Source organism: Phyllobates terribilis, unplaced genomic scaffold, assembly GCF_046119375.1.
Source record: "Phyllobates terribilis strain yellow unplaced genomic scaffold, ASM4611937v1 Scaffold_2__4_contigs__length_985480577, whole genome shotgun sequence".
In the NCBI taxonomy this organism is placed as follows: Eukaryota; Metazoa; Chordata; class Amphibia; order Anura; family Dendrobatidae; genus Phyllobates; species Phyllobates terribilis.
In genome coordinates, this window is record NW_027362762.1 from 23,211,654 (window position 1) to 23,229,388 (window position 17,735).

Below are 17,735 nucleotides of genomic sequence, written 5' to 3' on the forward strand. Positions count from 1 at the left end.
CACAGGAGAGGATTAGATACACGGCTCAGCAGACAGTATCACAAAGGAGAGGATTAGACACACGGCTCAGCAGACAGTATCACACAGGATAGGATTAGATACACGGCTCAGCAGACAGTATCACACAGGAGAGGATTAGATACACGGCTCAGCAGACAGTATCACACAGGAGAGGATTAGATACAAGGCTCAGCAGACAGTATCACACAGGAGAGGATTAGATACAAGGCTCAGCAGACAGTATCACACAGGAGAGGATTAGATACAAGGTTCAGCAGACAGTATCACACAGGAGAGGATTAGATACAAGGCTCAGCAGACAGTATCACACAGGAGTGGATTAGATACACGGCTCAGCAGACAGTATCACACAGGAGAGGATTAGATACACGGCTAAGCAGACAGTATCACACAGGATAGGATTAGATACACGGCTCAGCAGACAGTATCACACAGGAGAGGATTAGATACACGGCTCAGAAGACAGTATCACACAGGATAGGATTAGATACATGGCTCAGCAGACAGTATCACACAGGAGAGGATTAGATACACAGCTCAGAAGATAGTATCACCCAGGAGAGGATTAGATACACAGCTCAGCAGACAGTATCACACAGGATAGGATTAGATACACGGCTCAGCAGACAGTATCACACAGGAGAGGATTAGATACACGGCTCAGCAGACAGTATCACACAGGAGAGGATTAGATACACGGCTCAGCAGACAGTATCACACAGGAGAGGATTAGATACACATCTCTGCAGACAGTATCACACAGGATAGGGTTAGATACACGGCTCAGCAGACAGTATCACACAGGAGAGGATGAGATACACGGCTCAGCAGTCAGTATCACACAGGAGAGGATTAGATACACGGCTCAGCAGACAGTATCACACAGGAGAGGATTAGATACACATCTCTGCAGACAGTATCACACAGGATAGGGTTAGATACACGGCTCAGCAGACAGTATCACACAGGAGAGGATGAGATACACGGCTCAGCAGTCAGTATCACACAGGAGAGGATGAGATACACGGCTCAGCAGTCAGTATCACACAGGATAGGATTAGATACACGTCTCAGCAGACAGTATCACACAGGAGAGTATTAGATACACGGCTCATCAGTCAGTATCACACAGGAGAGGATTAGATACATGGCTCAGCAGACAGTATCACAGGATGCGATTAGATACACAGCTCAGTAGACAGTATCACACAGGAGAGGATTAGATACACGGGTCATCAGACAGTATCACACAGGAGATGATTAGATACATGGGTCATCAGACAGTATCACACAGGAGAAGATTAGATACACGGCTCAGCAGACGGTATAACACAGGATACGATTAGATACACGGCTCAGCAGTCAGTATCACACAGGAGAGGATTAGATACACGGCTCAGCAGACAGTATCGCACAGGAGAGGATTAGATACACGGCTCAGCAGACAGTATCACACAGGATAGGATTAGATACACAGCTCAGCAGACAGTATCACACAGGAGAGGATTAGATACACAGCTCAGCAGACAGTATCACACAGGATAGGATTAGATACACGGCTCAGCAGACAGTATCACACAGGATAGGATTAGATACACGGCTCAGCAGACAGTATCACACAGGATAGGATTAGATACACGGCTCAGCAGACAGTATCACACACGATAGGATTAGATACATGGCTCAGCAGACAGTATCACACAGGATAGGATTAGATACACGGCACAGCAGACAGTATCACACAGGAGAGGATTCGATACACGGCTCAGCAGACAGTATCACACAGGATAGGATTAGATACACGGCTCAGCAGACAGTATCACACAGGATAGGATTAGATACACGGCTCAGCAGACAGTATCACACAGGATAGGATTAGATACACGCCTCAGCAGACAGTATCACACAGGATAGGATTAGATACACGGCTCAGCAGACAGTATCAGACAGGATAGGATTAGATACACGGCTCAGCAGTCAGTATCACACAGGATAGGATTAGATACACGGCTCAGCAGTCAGTATCACACAGGATAGGATTAGATACACGGCTCAGCAGACAGTATCACACAGGATAGGATTAGATACACGGCTCAGCAGACAGTATCACACAGGAGAGGATTAGATACACGGCTCAGCAGACAGTATCACACAGGATAGGATTAGATACACAGCTCAGCAGACAGTATCACACAGGAGAGGATTAGATACACGGCTCAGCAGACAGTATCACACAGGATAGGATTAGATACACAGCTCAGCAGACAGTATCACACAGGAGAGGATTAGATACACGGCTCAGCAGACAGTATCACACAGGAGAGGATTAGATACACGGCTCAGCAGACAGTATCACACAGGATAGGATTAGATACACAGCTCAGCAGACAGTTTGACACAGGAGAGGATTAGATACACGGCTCAGCAGACAGTATCACAGGATGGGATTAGATACACGGCTCAGCAGACAGTATCACACAGGATAGGATTAGATACAAGGCTCAGCAGACAGTATCACACAGGAGCGGATTAGATACACGGCTCAGCAGACAGTATCACACAGGAGAGGATTAGATACATGGCTCAGCAGACAGTATCACACAGGATAGGATTAGATACACGGCTCAGTAGACAGTATCACACAGGATAGGATTAGATACAAGGCTCAGCAGACAGTATCACACAGGAGCGGATTAGATACACGGCTCAGCAGACAGTATCACACAGAAGAGGATTAGATACATGGCTCAGCAGACAGTATCACACAGGAGAGGATTAGATACACGGCTCAGCAGACAGTATCACACAGGAGAGGATTAGATACACGGCTCAGCAGACAGTATCACACAGGAGAGGATTAGATACACGGGTCAGCAGATCGTATCACACAGGAGCGGATTAGATACACGGCTCAGCAGACAGTATCACACAGGAGAGGATTAGATACATTGCTCAGCAGACAGTATCACACAGGAGAGGATTAGATACATGGCTCAGCAGACAGTATCACACAGAAGAGGATTAGATACACGGCTCAGCAGACAGTATCACACAGAAGAGGATTAGATACATGGCTCAGCAGACAGTATCACACAGGAGAGGATTAGATACACGGCTCAGCAGACAGTATCACACAGGATAGGATTAGATACACGGCTCAGCAGACAGTATCACACAGGAGAGGATTAGATACACTGGTCAGCAGATCGTATCACACAGGAGCGGATTAGATACACGGCTCAGCAGACAGTATCACACAGGAGAGGATTAGATACATGGCTCAGCAGACAGTATCACACAGGAGAGGATTAGATACACGGCTCAGCAGACAGTATCACACAGGAGAGGATTAGATACACGGCTCAGCAGACAGTATCACACAGAAGAGGATTAGATACATGGCTCAGCAGACAGTATCACACAGGAGAGGATTAGATACACGGCTCAGCAGACAGTATCACACAGGATAGGATTAGATACACGGCTCAGCAGACAGTATCACACAGGAGAGGATTAGATACACGGGTCAGCAGATCGTATCACACAGGAGCGGATTAGATACACGGCTCAGCAGACAGTATCACACAGGAGAGGATTAGATACATGGCTCAGCAGACAGTATCACACAGGAGAGGATTAGATACACGGATCAGCATTCAGTATCACACAGGATAGGATTAGATACACGGCTCAGCAGTCAGTATCACACAGGAGAGGATTAGATACACGGCTCAGCAGATAGTATCACTCAGGAGCGGATTAGATACACGGCTCAGCAGACAGTATCACACAGGAGAGGATTAGACACACGGCTCAGCAGACAGTATCACACAGGATAGGATTAGATACACGGCTCAGCAGACAGTATCACACAGGAGAGGATTAGATACACGGCTCAGCAGACAGTATCACACAGGAGAGGATTAGATACAGGGCTCAGCAGACAGTATCACACAGGAGAGGATTAGATACAGGGCTCAGCAGACAGTATCACACAGGAGAGGATTAGATACACGGCTCAGCAGACAGTATCACACAGGAGAGGATTAGATACACGGCTCAGCAGACAGTATCACACAGGAGAGGATTAGATACACGGCTCAGCAGACAGTATCACACAGGAGAGGATTAGATACACGGCTCAGCAGACAGTATCACACAGGAGAGGATTAGATACACGGCTCAGCAGACAGTATCACACAGGAGAGGATTAGACACACGGCTCAGCAGACAGTATCACACAGGATAGGATTAGATACACGGCTCAGCAGACAGTATCACACAGGAGAGGATTAGATACACGGCTCAGCAGACAGTATCACACAGGAGAGGATTAGATACAGGGCTCAGCAGACAGTATCACACAGGAGAGGATTAGATACACGGCTCAGCAGACAGTATCACACAGGAGAGGATTAGATACACGGCTCAGCAGACAGTATCACACAGGAGAGGATTAGATACACGGCTCAGCAGATAGTATCACACAGGAGAGTATTAGACACACGGCTCAGCAGACAGTATCACACAGGATAGGATTAGATACACGGCTCAGCAGACAGTATCACACAGGAGAGGATTAGATACACGGCTCAGCAGACAGTATCACACAGGAGAGGATTAGATACACGGCTCAGCAGACAGTATCACACAGGAGAGGATTAGATACAAGGCTCAGCATACAGTATCACACAGGAGAGGATTAGATACAAGGCTCAGCAGACAGTATCACACAGGAGAGGATTAGATACAAGGCTCAGCAGACAGTATCACACAGGAGAGGATTAGATACACGGCTCAGCAGACAGTATCACACAGGAGAGGATTAGATACACGGCTAAGCAGACAGTATCACACAGGATAGGATTAGATACACGGCTAGGCAGACAGTATCACACAGGAGAGGATTAGGTACACGGCTCAGCAGAAAGTATCACACAGGATAGGATTAGATACACGGCTCAGCAGTAAGTATCATACAGGAGAGGATTAGATACACGGCTCAGCAGTCAGTATCACACAGGATAGGATTAGATACATGGCTCAGCTGACAGTATCACACAGGAGAGGATTAGATACACGGCTCAGCAGACAGTATCACACAGGAGAGGATTAGATACACGGCTCAGCAGACAGTATCACACAGGAGAGGATTAGATACACGGCTCAGCAGACAGTATCACACAGGATAGGATTAGATACACGGCTCAGCAGACAGTATCACACAGGAGAGGATTAGATACACGGCTCAGAAGACAGTATCACACAGGATAGGATTAGATACATGGCTCAGCAGACAGTATCACACAGGAGAGGATTAGATACACAGCTCAGAAGATAGTATCACCCAGGAGAGGATTAGATACACAGCTCAGCAGACAGTATCACACAGGATAGGATTAGATACACGGCTCAGCAGACAGTATCACACAGGAGAGGATTAGATACACGGCTCAGCAGACAGTATCACACAGGAGAGGATTAGATACACGGCTCAGCAGACAGTATCACACAGGAGAGGATTAGATACACATCTCTGCAGACAGTATCACACAGGATAGGGTTAGATACACGGCTCAGCAGACAGTATCACACAGGAGAGGATGAGATACACGGCTCAGCAGTCAGTATCACACAGGAGAGGATTAGATACACGGCTCAGCAGACAGTATCACACAGGAGAGGATTAGATACACATCTCTGCAGACAGTATCACACAGGATAGGGTTAGATACACGGCTCAGCAGACAGTATCACACAGGAGAGGATGAGATACACGGCTCAGCAGTCAGTATCACACAGGAGAGGATGAGATACACGGCTCAGCAGTCAGTATCACACAGGATAGGATTAGATACACGTCTCAGCAGACAGTATCACACAGGAGAGTATTAGATACACGGCTCATCAGTCAGTATCACACAGGAGAGGATTAGATACATGGCTCAGCAGACAGTATCACAGGATGCGATTAGATACACAGCTCAGTAGACAGTATCACACAGGAGAGGATTAGATACACGGGTCATCAGACAGTATCACACAGGAGATGATTAGATACATGGGTCATCAGACAGTATCACACAGGAGAAGATTAGATACACGGCTCAGCAGACGGTATAACACAGGATACGATTAGATACACGGCTCAGCAGTCAGTATCACACAGGAGAGGATTAGATACACGGCTCAGCAGACAGTATCGCACAGGAGAGGATTAGATACACGGCTCAGCAGACAGTATCACACAGGATAGGATTAGATACACAGCTCAGCAGACAGTATCACACAGGAGAGGATTAGATACACAGCTCAGCAGACAGTATCACACAGGATAGGATTAGATACACGGCTCAGCAGACAGTATCACACAGGATAGGATTAGATACACGGCTCAGCAGACAGTATCACACAGGATAGGATTAGATACACGGCTCAGCAGACAGTATCACACACGATAGGATTAGATACATGGCTCAGCAGACAGTATCACACAGGATAGGATTAGATACACGGCACAGCAGACAGTATCACACAGGAGAGGATTCGATACACGGCTCAGCAGACAGTATCACACAGGATAGGATTAGATACACGGCTCAGCAGACAGTATCACACAGGATAGGATTAGATACACGGCTCAGCAGACAGTATCACACAGGATAGGATTAGATACACGCCTCAGCAGACAGTATCACACAGGATAGGATTAGATACACGGCTCAGCAGACAGTATCAGACAGGATAGGATTAGATACACGGCTCAGCAGTCAGTATCACACAGGATAGGATTAGATACACGGCTCAGCAGTCAGTATCACACAGGATAGGATTAGATACACGGCTCAGCAGACAGTATCACACAGGATAGGATTAGATACACGGCTCAGCAGACAGTATCACACAGGAGAGGATTAGATACACGGCTCAGCAGACAGTATCACACAGGATAGGATTAGATACACAGCTCAGCAGACAGTATCACACAGGAGAGGATTAGATACACGGCTCAGCAGACAGTATCACACAGGATAGGATTAGATACACAGCTCAGCAGACAGTATCACACAGGAGAGGATTAGATACACGGCTCAGCAGACAGTATCACACAGGAGAGGATTAGATACACGGCTCAGCAGACAGTATCACACAGGATAGGATTAGATACACAGCTCAGCAGACAGTTTGACACAGGAGAGGATTAGATACACGGCTCAGCAGACAGTATCACAGGATGGGATTAGATACACGGCTCAGCAGACAGTATCACACAGGATAGGATTAGATACAAGGCTCAGCAGACAGTATCACACAGGAGCGGATTAGATACACGGCTCAGCAGACAGTATCACACAGGAGAGGATTAGATACATGGCTCAGCAGACAGTATCACACAGGATAGGATTAGATACACGGCTCAGTAGACAGTATCACACAGGATAGGATTAGATACAAGGCTCAGCAGACAGTATCACACAGGAGCGGATTAGATACACGGCTCAGCAGACAGTATCACACAGAAGAGGATTAGATACATGGCTCAGCAGACAGTATCACACAGGAGAGGATTAGATACACGGCTCAGCAGACAGTATCACACAGGAGAGGATTAGATACACGGCTCAGCAGACAGTATCACACAGGAGAGGATTAGATACACGGGTCAGCAGATCGTATCACACAGGAGCGGATTAGATACACGGCTCAGCAGACAGTATCACACAGGAGAGGATTAGATACATTGCTCAGCAGACAGTATCACACAGGAGAGGATTAGATACATGGCTCAGCAGACAGTATCACACAGAAGAGGATTAGATACACGGCTCAGCAGACAGTATCACACAGAAGAGGATTAGATACATGGCTCAGCAGACAGTATCACACAGGAGAGGATTAGATACACGGCTCAGCAGACAGTATCACACAGGATAGGATTAGATACACGGCTCAGCAGACAGTATCACACAGGAGAGGATTAGATACACTGGTCAGCAGATCGTATCACACAGGAGCGGATTAAATACACGGCTCAGCAGACAGTATCACACAGGAGAGGATTAGATACATGGCTCAGCAGACAGTATCACACAGGAGAGGATTAGATACACGGCTCAGCAGACAGTATCACACAGGAGAGGATTAGATACACGGCTCAGCAGACAGTATCACACAGAAGAGGATTAGATACATGGCTCAGCAGACAGTATCACACAGGAGAGGATTAGATACACGGCTCAGCAGACAGTATCACACAGGATAGGATTAGATACACGGCTCAGCAGACAGTATCACACAGGAGAGGATTAGATACACGGGTCAGCAGATCGTATCACACAGGAGCGGATTAGATACACGGCTCAGCAGACAGTATCACACAGGAGAGGATTAGATACATGGCTCAGCAGACAGTATCACACAGGAGAGGATTAGATACACGGATCAGCATTCAGTATCACACAGGATAGGATTAGATACACGGCTCAGCAGTCAGTATCACACAGGAGAGGATTAGATACACGGCTCAGCAGATAGTATCACTCAGGAGCGGATTAGATACACGGCTCAGCAGACAGTATCACACAGGAGAGGATTAGACACACGGCTCAGCAGACAGTATCACACAGGATAGGATTAGATACACGGCTCAGCAGACAGTATCACACAGGAGAGGATTAGATACACGGCTCAGCAGACAGTATCACACAGGAGAGGATTAGATACAGGGCTCAGCAGACAGTATCACACAGGAGAGGATTAGATACAGGGCTCAGCAGACAGTATCACACAGGAGAGGATTAGATACACGGCTCAGCAGACAGTATCACACAGGAGAGGATTAGATACACGGCTCAGCAGACAGTATCACACAGGAGAGGATTAGATACACGGCTCAGCAGACAGTATCACACAGGAGAGGATTAGATACACGGCTCAGCAGACAGTATCACACAGGAGAGGATTAGATACACGGCTCAGCAGACAGTATCACACAGGAGAGGATTAGACACACGGCTCAGCAGACAGTATCACACAGGATAGGATTAGATACACGGCTCAGCAGACAGTATCACACAGGAGAGGATTAGATACACGGCTCAGCAGACAGTATCACACAGGAGAGGATTAGATACAGGGCTCAGCAGACAGTATCACACAGGAGAGGATTAGATACACGGCTCAGCAGACAGTATCACACAGGAGAGGATTAGATACACGGCTCAGCAGACAGTATCACACAGGAGAGGATTAGATACACGGCTCAGCAGATAGTATCACACAGGAGAGTATTAGACACACGGCTCAGCAGACAGTATCACACAGGATAGGATTAGATACACGGCTCAGCAGACAGTATCACACAGGAGAGGATTAGATACACGGCTCAGCAGACAGTATCACACAGGAGAGGATTAGATACACGGCTCAGCAGACAGTATCACACAGGAGAGGATTAGATACAAGGCTCAGCATACAGTATCACACAGGAGAGGATTAGATACAAGGCTCAGCAGACAGTATCACACAGGAGAGGATTAGATACAAGGCTCAGCAGACAGTATCACACAGGAGAGGATTAGATACACGGCTCAGCAGACAGTATCACACAGGAGAGGATTAGATACACGGCTAAGCAGACAGTATCACACAGGATAGGATTAGATACACGGCTAGGCAGACAGTATCACACAGGAGAGGATTAGGTACACGGCTCAGCAGAAAGTATCACACAGGATAGGATTAGATACACGGCTCAGCAGTAAGTATCATACAGGAGAGGATTAGATACACGGCTCAGCAGTCAGTATCACACAGGATAGGATTAGATACATGGCTCAGCTGACAGTATCACACAGGAGAGGATTAGATACACGGCTCAGCAGACAGTATCACACAGGAGAGGATTAGATACACGGCTCAGCAGACAGTATCACACAGGAGAGGATTAGATACACGGCTCAGCAGACAGTATCACACAGGATAGGATTAGATACACGGCTCAGCAGTCAGTATCACACAGGATAGGATTAGATACACGGCTCAGCAGACAGTATCACACAGGAGAGGATTAGATACACGGCTCAGCAGACAGTATCACACAGGATAGGATTAGATACACGGCTCAGCAGTCAGTATCACACAGGAGAGGATTAGATACACGGCTCAGCAGTCAGTATCACACAGGAGAGGATTAGAGACACGGCTCAGCAGACAGTATCACACAGGAGAGGATTAGATACACGGCTCAGCAGACAGTATCACACAGGAGAGGATTAGATACACGGCTCAGCAGACAGTATCACACAGGAGTGGATTAGATACACGGCTCAGCATACAGTATCACACAGGATAGGATTAGATACACGGCTCAGCAGACAGGATCACACAGGAGAGGATTAGATACACGGCTCAGCAGACAGTATCACACAGGAGTGGATTAGATACACGGCTCAGCATACAGTATCACACAGGATAGGATTAGATACACGGCTCAGCAGTCAGTTTCACACAGGAGAGGATTAGATACACGGCTCAGCAGACAGTATTACACAGGAGAGGATTAGATACACGGCTCAGCAGACAGTATCACACAGGAGTGGATTAGATACACGGCTCAGCATACAGTATCACACAGGATAGGATTAGATACACGGCTCAGCAGAGAGGATCACACAGGAGAGGATTAGATACACGGCTCAGCAGTCAGTATCACACAGGATAGGATTAGATACACGGCTCAGCAGACAGTATCACACAGGAGAGGATTAGATACACGGCTCAGCAGGCAGTATCACTCAGGAGAGGATTAGATACACGGCTCAGCAGACAGTATCACACAGGAGTGGATTAGATACATGGCTCAGCAGACAGTATCACACAGGATAGGATTAGATACACGACTCAGCAGACAGTATCACACAGGATAGGATTAGATACACGGCTCAGCAGTCAGTATCACACAGGATAGGATTAGATACACGGCTCAGCAGACAGTATCACACAGGATAGGATTAGATACACGGCTCAGCAGACAGTATTACACAGGAGAGGATTAGATACACGGCTCAGCAGACAGTATCACACAGGAGTGGATTAGATACACGGCTCAGCAGACAGTATCACACAGGAGAGGATTAGATACACGGCTCAGCAGACAGGATCACACAGGAGAGGATTAGATACACGGCTCAGCAGTCAGTATCACACAGGATAGGATTAGATACACGGCTCAGCAGACAGTATTACACAGGAGAGGATTAGATACACGGCTCAGCAGACAGTATCACACAGGAGTGGATTAGATACACGGCTCAGCAGACAGTATCACACAGGATAGGATTAGATACACGGCTCAGCAGACAGTATCACACAGGAGAGGATTAGATACACGGCTCAGCAGAGAGTATCACACAGGATGGGATTAGATACACGGCTCAGCAGACAGTATCACACAGGAGTGGATTAGATACACGGCTCAGCAGACAGTATCACACAGGAGAGGATTAGATACACGGCTCAGCAGACAGTATCACACAGGAGAGGATTAGATACACGGCTCAGCAGACGGTATAACACAGGATAGGATTAGATACACGGCTCAGCAGACAGTATCACACAGGAGAGGATTAGATACACGGCTCAGCAGACAGTATCACACAGGAGAGGATTAGATACACGGCTCAGGAGACGGTATAACACAGGATAGGATTAGATACATGGCTCAGCGGTCAGTATCACACAGGATAGGATTAGATACACGGCTCAGCAGACACTATCACACAGGAGAGGATTAGATACACGGCTCAGCAGACAGTATCACACAGGAGAGGATTAGATACACGGCTCAGCAGACAGTATCACACAGGAGAGGATTAGATACACGGCTCAGCAGACACTATCACACAGGAGAGGATTAGATACACAGCTCAGCAGACAGGATCACACAGGAGAGGATTAGATACACGGCTCAGCAGTCAGTATCACACAGGATAGGATTAGATACACGGCTCAGCAGACAGTTTTACACAGGAGAGGATTAGATACACGGCTCAGCAGACAGTATCACACAGGAGTGGATTAGATACACGGCTCAGCAGACAGTATCACACAGGATAGGATTAGATACACGGCTCAGCAGACAGTATCACACAGGAGAGGATTAGATACACGGCTCAGCAGAGAGTATCACACAGGATGGGATTAGATACACGGCTCAGCAGACAGTATCACACAGGAGAGGATTAGATACACGGCTCAGCAGACAGTATCACACAGGAGAGGATTAGATACACGGCTCAGCAGACAGTATCACACAGGAGAGGATTTGATACACGGCTCAGCAGACAGTATCACACAGGATAGGATTAGATACACGGCTCAGCAGACAGTATCACACAGGATAGGATTAGATACACGGCTCAGCAGTCAGTATCACACAGGATAGGATTAGATACACGGCTCAGCAGACAGTATCACACAGGATAGGATTAGATACACGGCTCAGCAGACAGCATCACACAGGATAGGATTAGATACACGGCTCAGCAGACAGTATCACACAGGATGGGATTAGATACACGGCTCAGCAGACAGTATCACACAGGAGAGGATTAGATACACGGCTCAGCAGACAGTATCACACAGGATAGGATTAGATACACGGCTCAGCAGATAGTATCACACAGGATAGGATTAGATACATGGCTCAGCAGACAGTATCACACAGGATAGGATTAGATACACAGCTCAGCAGTCAGTATCACGCAGGAGAGGATTAGATACACGGCTCAGCAGATAGTATCACACAGGATAGGATTAGATACACGGCTCAGCAGACAGTATCACACAGGAGAGGATTAGATACACGGCTCAGCAGACAGTATCACACAGGAGAGGATTAGATACACGGCTCAGCAGACAGTATCACACAGGATAGCATTAGATACACGGCTCAGCAGACAGTATCACATAGGATAGGATTAGATACACGGCTCAGCAGACAGTATCACACAGGAGAGGATTAGATACACGGCTCAGCAGATAGTATCACACAGGATAGGATTAGATACACGGCTCAGCAGATAGTATCACACAGGAGAGGATTAGATACATGGCTCAGCAGACGGTATAACACAGGATAGGATTAGAAACACGGCTCAGCAGTCAGTATCACACAGGAGAGGATTAGATACACGGCTCAGCAGACAGCATCACACAGGATAGGATTAGATACACGGCTCAGCAGACAGTATCACACAGGATGGGATTAGATACACGGCTCAGCAGACAGTATCACACAGGAGAGGATTAGATACACGGCTCAGCAGACAGTATCACACAGGATAGGATTAGATACACGGCTCAGCAGATAGTATCACACAGGATAGGATTAGATACATGGCTCAGCAGACAGTATCACACAGGATAGGATTAGATACACAGCTCAGCAGTCAGTATCACGCAGGAGAGGATTAGATACACGGCTCAGCAGATAGTATCACACAGGATAGGATTAGATACACGGCTCAGCAGACAGTATCACACAGGAGAGGATTAGATACACGGCTCAGCAGACAGTATCACACAGGAGAGGATTAGATACACGGCTCAGCAGACAGTATCACACAGGATAGCATTAGATACACGGCTCAGCAGACAGTATCACATAGGATAGGATTAGATACACGGCTCAGCAGACAGTATCACACAGGAGAGGATTAGATACACGGCTCAGCAGATAGTATCACACAGGATAGGATTAGATACACGGCTCAGCAGACAGTATCACACAGGAGAGGATTAGATACACGGCTCAGCAGACAGTATTACACAGGAGAGGATTAGATACACGGCTCAGCAGATAGTATCACACAGGATAGGATTAGATACACGGCTCAGCAGACAGTATCACACAGGAGAGGATTAGATACACGGCTCAGCAGACAGTATTACACAGGAGAGGATTAGATACACGGCTCAGCAGACAGTATCACACAGGAGTGGATTAGATACACGGCTCAGCAGACAGTATCACACAGGAGAGGATTAGATACACGGCTCAGCAGACAGTATTACACAGGAGAGGATTAGATACACGGCTCAGCAGACAGTATCACACAGGAGTGGATTAGATACACGGCTCAGCAGACAGTATCACACAGGAGAGGATTAGATACACGGCTCAGCAGACAGGATCACACAGGAGAGGATTAGATACACGGCTCAGCAGACAGGATCACACAGGAGAGGATTAGATACACGGCTCAGCAGTCAGTATCACACAGGATAGGATTAGATACACGGCTCAGCAGACAGTATTACACAGGAGAGGATTAGATACACGGCTCAGCAGACAGTATCACACAGGAGTGGATTAGATACACGGCTCAGCAGGCAGTATCACACAGGAGAGGATTAGATACACGGCTCAGCAGACAGTATCACACAGGAGAGGATTAGATACACGGCTCAGCAGACAGTATCACACAGGAGAGGATTAGATACACGGCTCAGCAGGCAGTATCACACAGGAGAGGATTAGATACACGGCTCAGCAGACAGTATCACACAGGAGTGGATTAGATACATGGCTCAGCAGACAGTATCACACAGGATAGGATTAGATACACGGCTCAGCAGACAGTATCACACAGGATAGGATTAGATACACGGCTCAGCAGTCAGTATCACACAGGATAGGATTAGATACACGGCTCAGCAGACAGTATCACACAGGATAGGATTAGATACACGGCTCAGCAGACAGTATTACACAGGAGAGGATTAGATACACGGCTCAGCAGACAGTATCACACAGGAGTGGATTAGATACACGGCTCAGCAGACAGTATCACACAGGAGAGGATTAGATACACGGCTCAGCAGACAGGATCACACAGGAGAGGATTAGATACACGGCTCAGCAGTCAGTATCACACAGGATAAGATTAGATACACGGCTCAGCAGACAGTATTACACAGGAGAGGATTAGATACACGGCTCAGCAGACAGTATCACACAGGAGTGGATTAGATACACGGCTCAGCAGACAGTATCACACAGGATAGGATTAGATACAAGGCTCAGCAGACAGTATCACACAGGAGAGGATTAGATACACGGCTCAGCAGAGAGTATCACACAGGATGGGATTAGATACACGGCTCAGCAGACAGTATCACACAGGAGTGGATTAGATACACGGCTCAGCAGACAGTATCACACAGGAGAGGATTAGATACACGGCTCAGCAGACAGTATCACACAGGAGAGGATTAGATACACGGCTCAGCAGACGGTATAACACAGGATAGGATTAGATACACGGCTCAGCAGACAGTATCACACAGGAGAGGATTAGATACACGGCTCAGCAGAGAGTATCACACAGGATGGGATTAGATACACGGCTCAGCAGACAGTATCACACAGGAGAGGATTAGATACACGGCTCAGCAGACAGTATCACACAGGAGAGGATTAGATACACGGCTCAGCAGACAGTATCACACAGGAGAGGATTTGATACACGGCTTAGCAGACAGTATCACACAGGATAGGATTAGATACACGGCTCAGCAGACAGTATCACACAGGATAGGATTAGATACACGGCTCAGCAGTCAGTATCACACAGGATAGGATTAGATACACGGCTCAGCAGACAGTATCACACAGGATAGGATTAGATACACGGCTCAGCAGACAGCATCACACAGGATAGGATTAGATACACGGCTCAGCTGACAGTATCACACAGGATGGGATTAGATACACGGCTCAGCAGACAGTATCACACAGGAGAGGATTAGATACACGGCTCAGCAGACAGTATCACACAGGATAGGATTAGATACACGGCTCAGCAGACAGTATCACACAGGAGAGGATTAGATACACGGCTCAGCAGACAGTATCACACAGGAGAGGATTAGATACACGGCTCAGCAGACAGTATCACACAGGAGAGGATTAGATACACGGCTCAGCAGACAGGATCACACAGGAGAGGATTAGATACACGGCTCAGCAGACAGGATCACACAGGAGAGGATTAGATACACGGCTCAGCAGTCAGTATCACACAGGATAGGATTAGATACACGGCTCAGCAGACAGTATTACACAGGAGAGGATTAGATACACGGCTCAGCAGACAGTATCACACAGGAGTGGATTAGATACACGGCTCAGCATACAGTATCACACAGGATAGGATTAGATACACGGCTCAGCAGACAGGATCACACAGGAGAGGATTAGATACACGGCTCAGCAGACAGTATCACACAGGATAGGATTAGATACACGGCTCAGCAGACAGTATCACACAGGAGAGGATTAGATACACGGCTCAGCAGACAGTATCACACAGGAGAGGATTAGATATGCGGCTCAGCAGACAGTATCACACAGGAGAGGATTAGATACACGGCTCAGCAGGCAGTATCACACAGGAGAGGATTAGATACACGGCTCAGCAGACAGTATCACACAGGAGTGGATTAGATACATGGCTCAGCAGACAGTATCACACAGGATAGGATTAGATACACGGCTCAGCAGACAGTATCACACAGGATAGGATTAGATACACGGCTCAGCAGACAGTATTACACAGGAGAGGATTAGATACACGGCTCAGCAGACAGTATCACACAGGAGTGGATTAGATACACGGCTCAGCAGACAGTATCACACAGGAGAGGATTAGATACACGGCTCAGCAGACAGGATCACACAGGAGAGGATTAGATACACGGCTCAGCAGTCAGTATCACACAGGATAGGATTAGATACACGGCTCAGCAGACAGTATTACACAGGAGAGGATTAGATACACGGCTCAGCAGACAGTATCACACAGGAGTGGATTAGATACACGGCTCAGCAGACAGTATCACACAGGATAGGATTAGATACAAGGCTCAGCAGACAGTATCACACAGGAGAGGATTAGATACACGGCTCAGCAGAGAGTATCACACAGGATGCGATTAGATACACGGCTCAGCAGACAGTATCACACAGGAGTGGATTAGATACACGGCTCAGCAGACAGTATCACACAGGAGAGGATTAGATACACGGCTCAGCAGACAGTATCACACAGGAGAGGATTAGATACACGGCTCAGCAGACGGTATAACACAGGATAGGATTAGATACACGGCTCAGCAGACAGTATCACACAGGAGAGGATTAGATACACGGCTCAGCAGATAGTATCACACAGGAGAGGATCAGATACACGGCTCAGCAGACGGTATAACACAGGATAGGATTAGATACACGGCTCAGCGGTCAGTATCACACAGGATAGGATTAGATACACGGCTCAGCAGACAGTATCACACAGGAGAGGATTAGATACACGGCTCAGCAGACAGTATCACACAGGAGAGGATTAGATACACGGCTCAGCAGACAGGATCACACAGGAGAGGATTAGATACATGGCTCAGCAGTCAGTATCACACAGGATAGGATTAGATACACGGCTCAGCAGACAGTATTACACAGGAGAGGATTAGATACACGGCTCAGCAGACAGTATCACACAGGATAGGATTAGATACACAGCTCAGCAGACAGTATCACACAGGAGAGGATTAGATACACGGCTCAGCAGACAGTATCACACAGGAGAGGATTAGATACACGGCTCAGCAGACAGTATCACACAGGAGAGGATTAGATACACGGCTCAGCA